Raw genomic sequence first — 17,917 nt, forward strand, 5'->3', positions numbered from 1 at the left:
AAAGGTTCCATGTGCTGCTGAAAAAAAAGTGTAACTACTTGATGTTGGGTGGTAAAGTCTATATATGTCAATTAAGTCTAGGTTATTAATTGTGTTGTTGAGTTCTATAGTTTCCTTGTTTAACTTTTGTTTGGAAGATCTGTCCAGTGGTGAGAGAGGTGTGTTGAAGTCTCCCATGATGATTGTATGGTGGTCTATCAGACTCTTGAACTTGAGAAGACTTTGCTTGATGAACACCGCTGCACCATTATTTGGGGCATATATATTTATGATTGTTATGTCTTGTTGGTTTATGGTTCCCTTGAGCAGTATGAAGTGTCCTTCTTTATCCCTTTTGATTAGCTTTGGCTTGAAATCTATTTTATTAGATATGAGTATGGACACGCCTGCTTGTTTCCGCTGTCCATATGAGTGGTATGATTTTTCCCAACCTTTCACCTTGAGTCTATGGATATCTTTTTCTATCAGATGCGTCTCCTGTAGACAGCATATTGTTGGGTCTTGTTTTGTGATCCATTCTACTAGCCTGTGTCTCTTAATTGGTGAGTTTAAGCCATTGACATTTAGGGTTATTATTGAGATATGGTTTGTACTTCTATCCATATTTGTTTGTTAATGTTACTAAACCTGATTTGTTATCCTCTTTGACTACTTTCCCCCCTTTACTGTCCTACCTCCCATTGTTGGTTTTCAATGTTATTTTCCATTTCCTCTTCCTGCAATGTTTTGCCAAGGATTTTTTGAAGAGATGGTTTTCTAGCTGCGAATTCTTTTAACTTTTGTTTATCATGGAAGGTTTTAATTTCATCTTCTAACCTGAAGCTTAATTTTGCCGGATACACGATTCTTGGTTGGAACCCATTTTCTTTCAGTGTTTGAAATATGTTATTCCAGGATCTTCTAGCTTTCAGAGTCTGTGTTGAGAGATCAGCTGTTATCCTGATTGGTTTACCCCTAAATGTAATCTGCTTCCTTTCCCTTGTAGCTTTTAAAATTCTTTCCTTATTCTGTATGTTGGACATCTTCACTATAATGTGTCTAGGTGTGGATCTCTTATGGTTTTGTACATTCGGCGTCCTGTAGGCTTCTAGGATTTGGGATTCTGTCTCATTCTTCAAGTCTGGGAAGTTTTCTCGTATTATTTCATTGAATAGGCTGTGTATTCCTCTGGTTTGGAGCTCTGTGCCTTCCTGTATCCCAATGACTCTTAAATTTGGTCTTTTGATATTGTCCCATATTTCTTGGATGTTCTGTTCATGGTTTCTTAGCAGACTTGCTGAGCTGTCTATGTTCTTTTCCAGTTGAAATACTTTGTCTTCATTGTCTGATGTTCTCTCTTCTAAGTGATCTACTCTGCTGGTAGTATTCTCAATTGAGTTTTTAAGTTGGTTTATTTTTTCCTGCAATTCTAGTATTTCTATTTGTTTGTTTTTTATTTCCTCTATCTCCCTGTGAAATTGATCTTTTACTTCCTGGATTTGTTTGTCAATGTGATCTTTCATTATCTGATTTTGCTGTCTCATGTCTTCCTTGAGACTCCAGATCATCTGAAGCATGTATATCCTGATCTCTCTATCTGACATTCCATCTGTTGCACCTATTACCTCTTCTAAAGTTGAGTTGACCTGCATTGCCTGTGGTCCTTTCTTTCCTTGTCTTTTCATACTGCTGGCGTTTCTTTCTGCTTGGTGAAACTGTTGTGTTTTGAAATTTTCCCTCTATTTATTTATATTGCTCTTGTATAGTTGAATAATCACCCTTGCAGGGCATGTAGTGGCTGTGATCCTCCTCCAATTGGTGTGATCCGTCTACCACGCTGGGAGGCCCTAGGTCTGCTCTGCTGGTCGGTCAAAGGTCCGCCTACCCAGCAGGTACGAGGGGCACCTCTATCACTCCGCAGGTTACTGGGCCTAACCTCCCGATGGGTCAAAGGTTCCCCTAGCTTGCAGGGGGCTGCTCCCGGAGCGAGAGCTAGGCCTCCCGGGGGAGCCCGGATGGTGGAGGCCGACTGCCGGTTCAGGCGGGGTGGGCCAAGCCGCACTGGGTGCCGGCGGCTTGCAAACGCGGCTGGTATCAGCAGGACTTAACTCCTGCACCCGCTGCGGGGGCACCTTTATCGCCGAGTAGCTGCGGTCGCGTGGTTGGGACCCGGGCGGGTGGGGCCGCTTCTCCCAGGGCGAGAGCTGGGCCTCCCGGGGGAGCCCGGATGGCGGAGGACTGCCGGTTCAGGCGGGGTGGGCCAAGCCGCTCCGGGATCCCGTGGGATGCAAAGGTGGCTGGCGTCTGCAGGACTTAACTTCTGCACCCGCCGCCGGTTCGGGCGGGGCGGGCCAAGCCGCTCAGGGTTCCCGCGAGTTGCAAAGGTGGCTGGCGTCTGCAGGACTTAACTTCTGCACCCACCACGAGGGCACCTTTATTGCCGAGTAGCTGTGGCTGCCTGATTAGGAACCGGGCGGGTGGGGCCGCTTTTCCCTGGGCGACAACTAGGCCTCCCGGGGGAGCCCGTATGGTGGAGGACTGCCGGTTCGGGCGGGGCTGGCCAAGCCGCTCAGGGATCCCGCGGGTTGCAAAGGCGGTTGGCGTCTGCAGGACTTAACTTCTGCACCCGCCGCCGCTTGGGCAGGGCGGGCCAAGCCGCTCAGGGTTCCCGCGGGTTGCAAAGGCGGCTGGCGTCTGCAGGATTTAACTTCTGCACCCGCCACGTGGGCACCTTTATTGCCGAGTAGCTGTGGCTGCCTGGTTAGGAACCGGGCGGGTGGGGCCGCTTTTCCCAGGGCGAGAGTTAGGCCTCCCGGGGGAGCCTGTATGTCGGAGGACTGCCGGTTCCGGCGGGGCGGGCCAAGCCGCTCAGGGATCCCGCGGGTTGCAAAGGTGGCTGGCGTCTGCAGGACTTAACTTCTGCACCCGCCACGTGGGCACCTTTATTGCCGAGTAGCTGTGGCTGCCTGGTTAGGAACCGGGCGGGTGGGGCCGCTTTTCCCTGGGCGAGAGCTAGGCCTCCCGGGGGAGCCCGTATGGCGGAGGACTGCCGGTTCGGGCGGGGCGGGCCAAGCCGCCCAGGGATCCCGCGGGTTGCAAAGGTGGTTGGCTTCCGCAGGACTTAACTTCTGCACCCGCCGGTTCGGGCGGGGCGGGCTAAGCCGCTCAGGGTTCCCGCGGGTTGCAAAGGCGGCTGGCGTCTGCAGGACTTAACTTCTGCACCCGCCACGTGGGCACCTTTATTGCCGAGTAGCTGTGGCTGCCTGGTTAGGAACCGGGCGGGTGGGGCCGCTTTTCCCAGGGCGAGAGCTAGGCCTCCCGGGGGAGCCTGTATGTCGGAGGACTGCCGGTTCCGGCGGGGCGGGCCAAGCCGCTCAGGGATCCCGCGGGTTGCAAAGGTGGCTGGCGTCTGCAGGACTTAACTTCTGCACCCACCACGAGGGCACCTTTATCTCCAAGTAGCTGAGGCCACCTGGTTAGAAACCGGGCGGGTGGGGCCGCTTTTCCCTGGGCGAGAGCTAGGCCTCCCGGGGGAGCCCGTATGGCGGAGGACTGCCGGTTCGGGCGGGGCGGGCCAAGCCGCCCAGGGATCCCGCGGGTTGCAAAGGCGGTTGGCGTCCGCAGGACTTAACTTCTGCACCCGCCGGTTCGGGCGGGGCGGGCTAAGCCGCTCAGGGTTCCCGCGGGTTGCAAAGGCGGCTGGCGTCTGCAGGACTTAACTTCTGCACCCGCCACGTGGGCACCTTTATTGCCGAGTAGCTGTGGCTGCCTGGTTAGGAACCGGGCGGGTGGGGCCGCTTCTCCCAGGGCGAGAGCTAGGCTTCCCGGGGGAGCCCGTATGGCGGAGGACTGCCGGTTCGGGCGGGGCGGGCCAAGCCACTCAGGGTTCCTGGGGGTTGCAAAGGTGGCTGGCGTCTGCAGGATTTAACTTCTGCACCCGCCACGTGGGCACCTTTATCGCTGAGTAGCTGTGGCCGCCAGGTTAGGAAGCGGGCGGGTGGGGCCGCTTCTCCCAGGGCGAGAGCTAGGCCTCCAGGGGGAGCCGCCTGCCGGAGCGGCTGATGGTTGGGGGACTAGACCTCTGTGCCCGCGTGGCCTTCCAAGATCCACTTCTCTGGGGCAACCTGTCACTTCGAGTAAACCTACCAGTTCACAGCAGCTCTCCTCTTAAGGAAGTTATGGTAGAAGTTCCTCCGTAGCTAGGCTGCAGCTGTTTCGATGAGTCTTTCATATCCCGTTAAAGTGGAGACGTTGGAGTCGCTGCTTCCTCGCCGGCCGCCATGTTGGATCCCCACTTATTTTAAATAAATGAAATGTGTTAATTTGTACATTGACAAAACTAAGGTTTTTATTTATGTTTCATAATTTTTCTGTCTAGCATTTGGAAAAGTAAGTATTAGTTAAAACCTGAACATGGACACTTATTCTAAATTGTTTATGAGGTAAATGGAAGAATAGTAATATACTACTTACCAATCAATTATAGTCTTAAAATTATTATATAGATTTAGTATGAATAAAACCTTTCATCTTTTATGTATTTTTAAGTTGCCACCCTTATTACTAAAAATTACTAAATCACTAAACTACTAAAATAGTCATAACATTTTGCATAAAATTGCAGAAATACCAGTTGAAAACCATATGAAATAGGGCTACTTTATTTTTAACATTTCTTTTTGTGTTCTCTCCTTAGATTGAAACACAATTAGCAGAATATCACAAACTGGCTAGAAAATTAAAACTTATTCCTAAAAGTGCTGAGAATTAGAAAGGTTATGACTTTGAAATTAAGTTTAACCCTGAAGCAGGCGCCAACTGCCTCATCAAATACAGGGCTCAAGTTTATGTAAGTAAATTACGAGATTGTTATCTGAAAGAATTTGAACTTAAATATGTCCATATCCCAGGACTAAAGAGAAAGAACTTCTTGGTCTTCTTTCTTCTTTGTGGTAGAAATCTTGTCTTTGTTACAGCTAACTCTTCAAAGTATAAAACCTTTTCTTCTTCTCTAGCTACTTTATTCAACTATCCATAAGTAATTAATGTATATACAAGACAAACACCAAGACTGTACAGACAAGCATGACAACCTTTGCTCCTAGTTCCCTCATGGGAGAAAGATATAAATGAATGAATGACAAATATGTGCTCTATTAGAAGTCTTTACAAGATATAACATGATTGGTTTTTCCCAGGTAGCAATAAAACTCCACAGAGATGGTGACCATGGAATGAAATCTTGAAAACTGAAATATTCATGGGATGGTGTGTGAAAGGCACAAGGACACACATGAAAGCATAAGATGTAACAATGCATTAAGGAGTACCAGCAGTCAACAATGAGAAATCTATGCCTAATTTTGCAATATGACCAAGGAAATAATTTTGGGAAGAAAATTTTTAGTTTGCTCTATCACAATGTCTTACTTATTCATAAATTTTAATATTTTATTGGCCCCTTAAAATGCCCTCTTTCATGATACTTACATTTATGTTTTTTGGGTTTTTTTGTTTTGTTTTGTTTGTTTGTTTTTTTGTGGGTGTGGGGGTTATTGGGGATTGAACTCAGGAGCACTCAACCACCAAGCCATATCCCCAACCCTATGTTATATTTTATTTAGAGACAGGGTCTCAGTGAGTTGCTTAGTGCCTCATTTTTGCCGAGGCTGGCTTTGAACTCATAATCCTTCTGTCCCAGCCTCCTGAGCTGCTGGGATTATATGAGTGTGCCATTGCTCCCTGCTGATACTTAGTTTTTTGAATAGAAGGTTGTCAAATTCAAAAGCTATGCACTTTTTCCCTTGAGAATTATTCAACAAATATTAATTGAATATATATTATGTTGAAGACCAGCTACTATGCTAGAGGTAAAATACATAGATAAAACCTTTACTTTCCTGGAGATTAGTTTATTAGTGGACTGAAATGGGTTAAGTTAGACTTAGCCAGATATAGTAGTACATGCCTATAATTTATTCTACTCAAGAGACTGAGGCTGGAAGGTGGCAATTTCGAGATCAGCCTCAGCAATTTAGTGAGCCCCTTCCTCAAAATTAAAAAAAAAAAAATAATTGACATGCCTGGGAATACAGCTCAGTGGTAGAGCACCACTATTTAAAAATTTACCCCAAATTTTTAAAGACCACCATAATGGCCTATGAGTTTTTCTTTTGGAATGATGGAATGTTTAGAACTAGGGATATGTTTACATAGCATTGGGAATCTCTAAATACCACTCAATTTCACACTTAAATTTAACCTATTTCAGTTTAACCATCTTAAAATGTGAATTTCACCTCAATAAAAGAAAAGAATAATGAGAAGCAACAAAATTGAAATTAAAAACTGTAGGACCTATCTGGAGAATATAGCATAAAAATACAACCTACATATAAATTGTTTTCAAAAATATACTGTAGTAAATCCAACCTCAGCAATTTACAGAGGCCCGAAGCAACTTAGCAAGACACTGTCTCAAAAAATACAAAGGGCTAAGGATGTAGCTAAATGGTATAGCATCCCTGGTTTCAGTCTCCAGTACCAAAGAAAATAAGAAGAAGAAAAATTACTTCGGTAAACCTAGTGTACCGACAAAATATATAGAAGTGAATTTCCAGAATAGATGAACAATTCAGAAAAATTACTTCGGTACACCCAGTGTACCTACAAAATATATAGAAGTGAATTTCCAGAATAGATGAACAATTCTTGAACTTTGCAAGTATTAAAAACCAAGAGCGGGTTATATTCTACAGTCATAGAAATTACATTAAGAATTAGTTTTATTTTCTTAGTAATGTTGTATTAAATTAAAAATATTACAGCTTTCCAGGCACATACCTTTATAATCTAGCTAGTCAGAGGCCAAGGAATGAGGATGGCAAGTTCTAAACCATCCTGGACAACTTACCAAGCCACTGTCTCCAAAATTATTTTTTAAAGGGTTGGGGATGTAATTCAGTGGCAGAATGTTTGCCCAGCATGCACAACGCCCTGAGTTCAATCCCCATGATAGAAATCAATCCCTGTATCACAATTTACATATTCCACATAAAATAAATTTTGTAATTACCTTTCACTAACATTCTCATGTTTTGTATAGGTACCCCTCAAGGAACTCCTGAATGAAAATGAAGAAGAAACGAATAAAGCTCTGATTAAAAAAAAATGGGTTTGGAGGATACTTTAGACCAAGTAAGTAATGAAACTTAGCTTAAAGCAAAAATAAGGGTTTTTTTTTTAAAGCCTAAAATTAAATGTGTTTCTAGTTGCCAAGGAATTAATTTTTATTTAAAAAATTCTGTAAAATGAAAGTTGGTACAAATTTGACTGAAATATTTGAAGTAACTTATCAAGTAACTTAAATATCCTAGGCTTCTTATATCACTATGATATAGTGATATGAAACTAGATTTCATTCCCTTTTTGGGGGTGTAAGAGAACTACAGAATTCCTTCTTTACTTGAAATGATATTCTTTTTTAAATCTAAAATGGATTTGAGGTGTCTATGTTTAAAGTATGTATGTGTCATTTATGGTGAGGCTAGCCAACTGTGATGGATTTAGAGGTTTCTTTTTGCCAAGTATTTCTTTCTAGATCATGGAATTTCAGGAGAACTTAAATGCTAATAGAAGTCCATTTAGTTTTCAGAAAGTTCCTGTTTCTGAGATCCTTGAAACAATTATGAAACAATTCCAAGCCAACCACCTATATCCCTGAAAAAGGCCTAATATTATATTTAATAACCTTTAAAGTAAACATTGCTGTAGTAGTTGATTGAGAAAAGTTAAGAAGTTACTTCCCAAACACACTAGAGTGTGTTTTTATGACACCAAACAATTAAAGGAAGCCCCTAGTTGTTAATTCAACTCTTCAAGAACTATTGTGTGGGCTGGGAATATAGCTCAGTTGATAAGAGGGCTTGCCTTGCATTCACAATGCCGTGGGTTCAAACCCCAGCACCACAAAAAAGAAAAGAACTATTGTGTTCTGACTAGGATTCCTGGATAAGAAAGAAGTCTTATCTTTTCTCTAAGTAGAAATATGTTTATTTTTTCTCACTTAGAAACAAAACCTAATTGTAGTTCACAAATAATTATTCTAATAATCCACCGAAAGTCATTTTTTAAAATTAAAAAATTCTATAACAACTCACTTTGGCTGAGTGCAAGCGGTGCACGCCTGTAATCCCACCAACTCAGGAGACCAAGACAGAAGGAATTCAAAGCCAGACTCAGCAAAAAATCGAGGCGTCAAACAACTCAGTGAGATTCTGTCTCTAAATAAAATACAAAAAAAATAGGACTGTGGGGGCTGTGGTTGTGGTTCAAGGGTAGAGTGCTTGCCTAGCACAGGCAGAGCTCTGGGTTCAATCCTCAGCATCACATAAAAATAAATAAATAAAATCAAGGTATTGTGTCAAACTAAAACTAAAAAAATAAATATTAAATTAAAAAAATAGGACTGGGAATGTGGCAAAGTGGTTGAGTGCCCTGAGTTCAATGCCTGGTACCCCCAAAATAAAAAAAAGAATTACTTTGTATTAGAAAGTTAAAAAACAAATTTGAAACTCCTCAAAAAAGCAAGTTTGAAACATTATTGAGTAATTTGGGATTTATGAAATATTAGACTATGGGAAGAAAGTTTAGACTGTATACAAGGTGTGCTGATTATTTGAGACAAGGTCTTTTTTTGACCTGCTTCAGGTTGATTTTCTTTTTTTTTGTTGAAATGGACATTAAATCTGAAGAACCTCCAAAAGATGACTTCCAAGCTATAGGGGCCTCATGACTAAAACAACTTTCAGAATGACTTGAAACTTGATAGACTTTGAGCAGGAAATCTTGGGGAAAGAAAGTTTTATAAAATGTTGACTATAGGCTAGGCCTCATGTTAGTATTCTAAAGATAAACCTACCCTTCAAGGGCTCCCACTTGGAGAAAAAGGCTGACATTTCTGCAGTTATGCTAATCACATTTGCATTTTTGCAAAACCCTTTAAGTTAAGGGAAAATGTGGCTTAGAAAGGATGCAACCGAAAATGTTAAGAGATTAAACCAAACTATTCATAGTAGAAACAGAGGGAAGGGGACAGGTTTAGGAAGTGTTAAGAAGGTAAATAAATTCCAAGGATTTCATGACCAAGCTTGGAGAAAAAGAAGTTCTATAATGACTTCCAGATTTCTGGTATGGACAACTGAATGGACTATAGTGTATTACCTAGAGGAAGAAAAGCGAGAGAAAGTTGAAGCAGTAGATTCAGAGCATGAGAGAGACCAGGGCTGAAAATACTTTTGATAGTCTTTAGCACACATATGATAGATGAATCCATGGGTGTGGATGATATTTCTTGGAATGTATAAATAAAATAGCAGAACATTGAATCCTGAGAAACAATGACATTTAAGGGATCGAGAAAGAAAAAAAAATCCTGGAAAAAAATACTTATAAAAAGTGGACAAAATAGCTAGAGAGTTATTTATTTTGAAGAAGAGAATATGTAGTAGAAGCCAAAATATGGGAAACTTTAAGAAGAAAGTAATCAGTAATTAGTAATACCTGATGCTAATGAGACTAAAGCAATTGGAAATAGTAAATATCATACAGAAATTAATAAATTGGAATAATGAAGCTAATCAATCTGAAAAATATTTACAGATAATTGCCAAAACTATTCAGTTAAAGAAGGAAAATGTGAGGTAAGAAGTAGACAGTTTATAGAGAGATGGTGGGAATTCATTTGAATTACAGAGTAATTCATGTGAACGAAAATCTTACTGGAAGGGCTAAGGATGTGGCTTAATGGTAGAGCACTTGCCTAGCATGCACAAGGCCCTAGGTTGTATCCCCAGCATTGCAAAAATAAAATAAAAAAGATTCTATAAAAATCTTATCTTTAAAATTGTTTTTTTTATCAAATTGAATTACAGCATGAATAATACAAATCTCAAAATTGACTCAAAATAAAATGTCAAAACACTTAAGTAACCAGAAACAAAAGTACAGAAATAATTAGCTCTCCGAAAAGATTTCAATAACAGGTGATTTTTACAAAAGTTCATTGTTTTCAATTATTGAAGGTCAGATGATTTCTATGACATGTAAATTGTTAAAAAGCACAAAGAGACCTAATTTATTCTTAAAGGCTAGTGTATACCACAACAAAAACATCACAAAAGAAAGTCAAACCAATCACTCTTACAAGCCATGGATGTGGGTGATATTACTTAGAATGTATAAATTAAATAACAGAAGATAGAATACTAAGCAACAGTGATATTTAAGGGATCAGAAAAGGGAAAAAAAGATTCTTTACATGTTTTATATTCTTACAAATATAAATGTACAGGTAAACTTAAATATTTGCCACTGAATTTTAATTAGCAAATATTTTCTTGAGTGTCTCTGTGGCTGGTACTATAATTAGTGTCGGTAGTACTATTATAGTACAGCTCTTGCCTTTTCGATTGAAAAGACAGGTATGAAAACAATTTCTTCTATCATAACATTTTTGTAGTATAAATAAGCTGTGTATTCTTATATTACCATAAGATAAGCACAGGAGTCTTTCTGAAAGATGCAGTAACTGAATTGAGCTAGGACTTCACCAGTGAATACAAAGAAATTTACATGTGTGCCCTAAATAAAGGCACAGCAATCAAAGTAACCAGCTTGTTAACAAATTGCAAGAGTGTTAAGTGTGATAAAAGAAAAGCCTGGGGAAACAATAATCTAATTGTTATTAACTTGTCCTTACTTACTAGTAGAATTTTTATTCTATAGGCAATGGGGCCATTGAAGGTTTTTAAGTAAGAATGCTAATCACCTATGTATTTGGCATTTTCAAAAAATAGATGAGGTTCATGAACCAGAAACATAGACTTAGGAGACTAAACTATATTCTGTGTAACAAATGATAAGGACCCACACCAAGGTTACTACAGTGAGGAGGGAGAAAAGAAATTGGAAGGCGGAGACAATAGAATTCAGTACTGAAGTGTGAACAGTTGGATGTGAAGGCTAGAAAAGTGAAATAAAGAATGTCTAGGTACATTGTATCTGGCAAATGGGCATGTGATGTTGTTCTTTACCTTGATATTTAATGAGAGAGAGGTACAGAACAGAGTTGTTGCAGTCTTGGATATGCCGAGTTTCAGGTCTCTGAGTCATCAAAGTGTAAAATCAGTATGTGTATGTATGTTTTATTTTAGCAGGCAGTTTCTTAAAGTCAAAAGATCTCACAGATGTGATGTGAGAGAGCACTCTCCCATGTGAGCAAGTGAGACTACAGCCAGGATCAGAATCCTGGAAGAACATCTATATCCAAATTATGAATAGAAAAAGAAATGTAAAGGAATGTGAAGAGGGACTTTCCAAAACTTAGAGATAAAATCAGGAGATTCCATGGTCTTAAAAACCAAGGAAGGGCTTTTAAAAAGAAGCTAATAGTAACCACAATTAGTACTAAAATGACAAATAGAATTAAATATCTGAAAGGTAGCCATGGGCTTTAGATTTTAAGATTTTACCGAAGAGCCAGGGGTGTGCTTAATGATAGAGGACATGCTTAGCCTTCCAGAACCTGGGTTTTATCCACAACCAACCCACCAGCCTGGATTGAAGGGGTTGAGGGGAAGAAAGAAGTTACCAGTGACATTTGCAGAAAAGGCTTCATGCAGCCAACAAGCCAGAAATCGTATTATTGTGAGTTGAGGTATGGATAGTAGAAAAGGAGATATAGTATTATGAATAGATTTGCCTTTGTGGATTACTCCACATTATAGTACTACCAATATTTGAATCAGAAGAAAGGATTTGGAACAGTAGTGAGAAAAGAGATGTGTAGAAAAGCTTTCTGGTTTTTGTGGTTTTGTTTGGTTTTGCCAAATAAGGGAATTGTTTGGTTTTAATGATGTGAGAAGGATTCGAAGGGAATGAGGATAAAGTTTAAATATTAGGAATAAAAGAATGCACATTTAAAGAAGGAAAACCCTCATACAATTATGTTGATTAGAGGCAGGAAATAATGGAATTCCACATTGGTGGTTTCTGTTAGTGATTAAAAAAAGAGAAGCTCATATAATGGAAGTAATTATCGTATCTTGGATTATCAACAACTTGAGCTCTTGATAAAAAAGTATGCCAAATATTTTCTTTATTATTTTCTCTTTTTGCCTCAATGAATATTTTTATAATCAGGGGGAAAATGTTTAATAGACATATCTTTGTTGGAGTTGATACAGAAAGTAGAAACTGTTAAACATTGTTTTGACCAGCCATGAGAAACTATTAGGATGTCCTTTCGTCTTATTGCAGGTAAATTTAACAAAACCACTTGTTAACTTGTTAGTCCCTTCAAAAATAACATGTACATTTAGAAAATATCTTTTTAGTTTGAACATCTGGTTTTGATTTCTGACCCTATGCTAACTGTGTGAACCCAAGCAAAGAGCATTCTTTCTAATCCACTCCTCTCATATGTAAAATAATAAAAGAACATTCTGTATATGGAATTGTCTTTAATAAGTATAATTATTTAATTACCTTATCTTTTGCCAAATAAACTAAGCTTTTCAAAAAAAACATATTTTTTTAAAATTTCATTCTTGTATGTGAAGAGTCATCATCTCAAAAAAAGAAAAAAAAAACCTGACAGCTCTTTATACATTTTTCTTTTTCTGTTTCCTGTGGGAAATATTTTCTTGATCTACCTGAAGAAAACTTTTAATCATAGCCATCAACGGGTATCAGCAGTTATCAAGAGGAAATGAACTTTAGACACAGTTCTTCAGTTTGGGTTTCAAATTATTTCCAAGGTCAAGCTTCAACAAGATTAAATATGATTACCTTATTAATCTTTCAAAAGAATGTATAACTATAACCAAGTAGCAAGTATTATGCAATAAAATTAATATAAAAAATTATCTTTTAACATCTCAGAAAGTGAACACACAAATAGGAAGCTACATATATATGAAGTATATAAAATATAAAGTATATAAAATATAAAAAATCTAGACAGCAAAAGTAATTTATACTTATGAATATGTTGGTATAACAATATTAATAATATGTAATAATGTGATGTGTATAATATTTATATAATATGTGAGTATTTATAAAACACTCCCATAGCTACCACTAGAAATACATATTAGTACTTTGAGTTTTTTGTTTTTGTTTTTATTTGTTTTTGGTTTGGTTTTTTGGTTGTTGTTTTTATGTTTTGCTTTTTGTTTTTGTGTTTTGTTTTGAGTTGCTAGGTATCAAACCCAGGGCCTCACACGTGCTAGGTAAGCACTCTACTACTGAGCTACATTTCCAGCCCTAGTAATCTTATTTTAAAGTTTCTTTGGAATCAGTTCCTTTTGGAGAATAATAAAATATTTGGACAAACAATAGATTGGAAGTCAAAAAGACTAGAAGAAATAACATTGGTATAGTTAATTGATTGAGAATGTAAAAGTTAGCCAGTCGAAGTGGCTCATGCTTGTAATATCAGCTCCTCAGGAACCTGAGGTAGGAAGATCACAAGTTCCAGGCCAGCCTAGGCAACTTGTCTCAAAAAATGAAAAAAGGGCAGTGGTTGTTGCTCAGTAGTAGAATTCTTGCCTGTAGGGCCCTGGATTCAATCCCCAGTATTGTCTAAAAAAATGATAACAGAAAGAGAATATAAAATTATATGATATGTTAAATTTCTTTGATGTATAGTTATGATTCTCAACCAAAGTTTTATTCCCCAAGTTGAATACAATGATAACAGAAAGCAAGAGAAGTGTGAGAACACTGAAAGAGGAAGTTCAAAAGCTGGATGATCTTTACCAACAAAAAGTTAAGGTAAGAACTTGGCCAATTTGTTCAAGTTAGCCAAAACTGTGTCATGATTGACTTACCATATAGTCTAGCATTAAAACTGAAATCTTTATGTTTGATTGTCTTCTCTTAAAATTTATTGTAAATCATTTATCTTGTCCTTTAAAGAACATTTTTCTGGATTCAGGTTATTTCAGCATAGAACACATCTGGTATTTTATACTTGCATATGTGATTAAGTATTCTTACAAGACAAAAACATATTTTAAACATATGTCTTCTACCTTTTTATAGAGATTCAGTGTTATATACTCCTAAACTTGAGCACCAGTAAAGTCTTATTGTATGCATAATTGCCCATCAAGAGTTATTGTGTTGCTGGGTGGGATTAAAAAACAAAAATAGTCACTGAATGCCTGTAATCCCAGCTGCTTCAGAAGCTAAGGTTGTAGAATGGCAAGTTTAAAGCCAGCCTTGGAAACTTAACCCAAACCTGTTTCAAGATAAAATGGATTGAGGATGAAAACTATTTTCATGAAGTTTACAAGGCAGAAAAAATATTAAGATTGATTCTTAATTACTTTATATGTCACCCCCTGACCAGCATTTTACTTAGAGAAGTATTCAAATGACTCTGTTCATTAACACTTAGACAATTTAAGTGAAATTTTGAGCTATACCATTACTAATGCCAGCAAAGTATCCAGAAATTGAAAACTTTTTTCTTATTCTGTATATGTGGAACCCATGCATTTTTTGTTTGTTTATTTTTGTTGTTGTTGTTATTGTTATTGTTTTGTTTTTTTTAAAATAGTATCCAAATTTTAGAAAATTTACCACAAATTATGATCTATATGTGAGATATTTAATAATAATTTTTGTTTTATCATGTATGCTCCTTGACAGTGCTTAAGTTTATTCTTTGAAGCACTTAAATGAAAGATTTTAAGATACATACTTTATCTTCAAAAACCTAGAAATTGTATTTGGGCTTCTTTGTGCACAGTTAATGCCACTGTGAAATAATGACCTAAAAATTCAGGTTTGTAGAAAAAAAGTATCAAAAAGAAAATAAAATAGTCAGACTTGAAAATTCCAAATTAAAGCTATACAGACCTCTTGAAAAGGTCACATCTGTGTTATATTTATAATACAGAATTCCCAATGGCAATTGTGGTAAGCATCCTGAGAATATAAATGATGCAATCTGGATTGTTTTAAAATGCTTTATGTACTTTTAAAAATCTACCTTGAATATATGGAATATGAATATCAAAAACATGTAACCATGACTTTATCCTAATAGGAAGCTGAGGAAGAGGATGAAAATGTGCCAAAGAGCTTGAGTCCTTGGAGAAACATAAGCACCTGCTGGAAAGTGCTGTTAATGAGGGCCTCAGTGAAGCTATGAATGAGTTAGATGCTGTTCAGCGGGACTAAGTTCATCTAACCAAGATTTATTTATTTATTAGTTGCTTATAATTTCTATAAATCTATATCTAATTTTTTCCTTTAATTCCTATTATAAAGTTATTTGTGGTGGAGAGAGTGGTGAATAGAACTTAAGCAGAACAACTTAAAATGTTAGATACATTCTTCTACTGTTATAGTTATTGCCCCCAAGAAATGATTCATTTTAAATTTAATTGATTAGTGAATTTTTATCCTTGAAAACAAAATAACATTTTTTAAAAAATATTTATATTTTTAGTTGTAGTTGGACACAATACTTTTATTCCATTCATTTATTTTTATGTGGTGCTGAGGATCGAACCCAGGTCCCCACACATGCTACGAGAGTGCTCTACCAGTGAGCCACAATTTCAGCCCCACAAAATAACATTTTAAATCAATTCAAATAAATTTGACTACTTGATAGTGAATTTTAATAAGCCCCACTAATCTTCTTTTTTTAAATTTCCTAGAAATTATGAGTATTATATAGTAAAATGTGATTATATTATAAATTACAGAGTCATTGTTCTGTAATACAACTTACACTTTGCTAATAATTGCCATGCTGTGCAAAATAATGCAGTAAAAAATTATAGCACTTACCATCTCACTCCAGTAAGATTGGCAGCCATCAGGAAGTCAAACAATAACAAGTGTTGGAGAGGATGTGGGGAAAAGGGTACTCTTGTACATTGCTGGTGGGACTGCAAATTGGTTCAGCCAATTTGGAAAGCAGTATGGAGATTCCTGGGAAAGCTGGGAATGGAACCACCATTTGACCCAGTTATTGCCCTTCTTGGTCTATTCCCTGAAGACCTTAAGAGAGCGTACTACAGGGATACTGCCACATCGATGTTCATAGCAGCACAATTCACAATCGCTAGACTGTGGAACCAACCCAGATGCCCTTCAATGGATGAATGGATTAAAAAAATGTGGCAGTTATACACCATGGAGTATTACGCAGCTCTAAAAAATGACAAACTCATGGAATTTGCAGGGAAATGGATGGCACTAGAGCAGATTATGCTTAGTGAAGCCAGCCAATCCCTAAAAAACAAATACCAAATGTCTTCTTTGATATAATGAGAGCAACTAAGAATAGAGCAGGGAGAAAGAGCAGGAAGAAAAGATTGATATTAAACAGAGACACGAGATGGGAGGGAAAGAGAGAGAAAAGGGGAATTGCATGGAAATGGAAAGAGACCCTCATTGTTAAAAAAAAAAAACTACATAAAAGAGGTTGTGAGGGGAATTGGAAGAAAAAACAAGGAGAGAAATGAATTACAGTAGATGGGATAGAGAGAGAAGATGGGAGGGGAGGGGAGGGGGGATAGTAGAGGATAGGAAAGGTAGCAGAATACAACAGTTACTAATAGGGCATTATGTAAAAAGGTGAATGTGTAACTGATGTGATTCTGCAATCTGTATTTGGGGTAAAAATGGGAGTTCATAACTCACTTGAAACTAATGTCTGAAATATGATATGTCAAGAGCCGTGTAAGGTTTTGAACAACCAATAAAAAAAACAGCAAAAAAAAATTATAGCACTTATAGGAAAATTGGTATTAGGCACAATACTCAAAAACTACATCAGTGACACACATGAGCAAATAATGATGACCTAATAAAAACTTTTAGCATAACTGTACACATGTTAAATAATTAATAAATTTTTGCTTTTTTTTCTCTATGAATTGACGTCTGCTTTGCTTTAATTTATTGGGTTGGTTTTTCCTTTCTAATTTTTGAGTTAGATTCTTATTTTTTTAAATGGTGCTAGGGCTTAGACTCAGGGCCTTACACATGCCAAGCATGCTGCTCTCTACCACTGGCTATATACAGTATAGTCTCACATCCTTTTTTTTTTTTTCTTTTCTTTCTTTTTTTTTTTTTTTTTTTTTTAGAATTTTCTCTGTGGGATGTCACTTGGGATGACTTGCTTACCCATTTAGTAGGCAAAAGAGATCTCCCAAGTGGAGCAAGTTGAAATCAATAAAAATGATTGTGAAACAACTTAGCAAGGCATCTAGGAAGTCAGGCAGCCCTTCAAGGAATTTGCAAAATGATAACATGGCCAAGCAGGTTATACACACCTGTAATCCCAGCAGTTCAGGAAACTGAGGAAGGAGGATCACAAGTTCAAAGTCAATCCTCAGCAATGGTGATACACTAAGCAATTCCGTGAGACCTGTCTCTAAATAAAATATAAGATAGAGCTAGGAATGTGGCTCAGTGGTTGAGTGCCCCTGAGTTCAATCCCCAGTAGCAAAAAAAAAAAAAAAAAAAAAAAAAATTAATATGAGTAGAGCGAAAGGATCTTTCAACTACAGTCCTGTCAACTATTTGGCAACTACTTGGGATTTGGTCAATGAAATTGCCAAGCAAGTGGTATGTAGTTAAATTTGGGATGGTAAAATGGCTCTTGCCAGTGTGGTGGCGCAGCATTTCATGCCAGCGGTTTGGGAGGCTGAGGCAGGAGGATCACTTCAAAGCCAATCTCAGCAAAAAGCGAGGTGCTAAGCAACTCAGTGAGTCCCTGTCTCTAAATAAAATACAGAATAGGGCTGGGGATGTGGCTCAGTGGTCAAGTGCCCCTGAGTTCAATCTCAGTACCCCTCCCCCACCAAAAAGGTTCTTATCAAGCAACTGAGTTTGCAGAGGACAA

The 17,917-nt window shown here is 38.3% G+C and overlaps 1 pseudogene; it reads left to right on the top strand.

The window, feature by feature from the left end:
- Nucleotides 1–15,234, top strand: part of LOC144253086 (kinetochore protein NDC80 homolog) — a 42,745-nt pseudogene extending 27,511 nt beyond the window's left edge.
- Nucleotides 15,235–17,917: the final 2,683 nt, after the last annotated feature.

The sequence above is a fragment of the Urocitellus parryii genome, unplaced genomic scaffold, assembly GCF_045843805.1.
Source record: "Urocitellus parryii isolate mUroPar1 unplaced genomic scaffold, mUroPar1.hap1 Scaffold_91, whole genome shotgun sequence".
Lineage (NCBI taxonomy): Eukaryota > Metazoa > Chordata > Mammalia > Rodentia > Sciuridae > Urocitellus > Urocitellus parryii.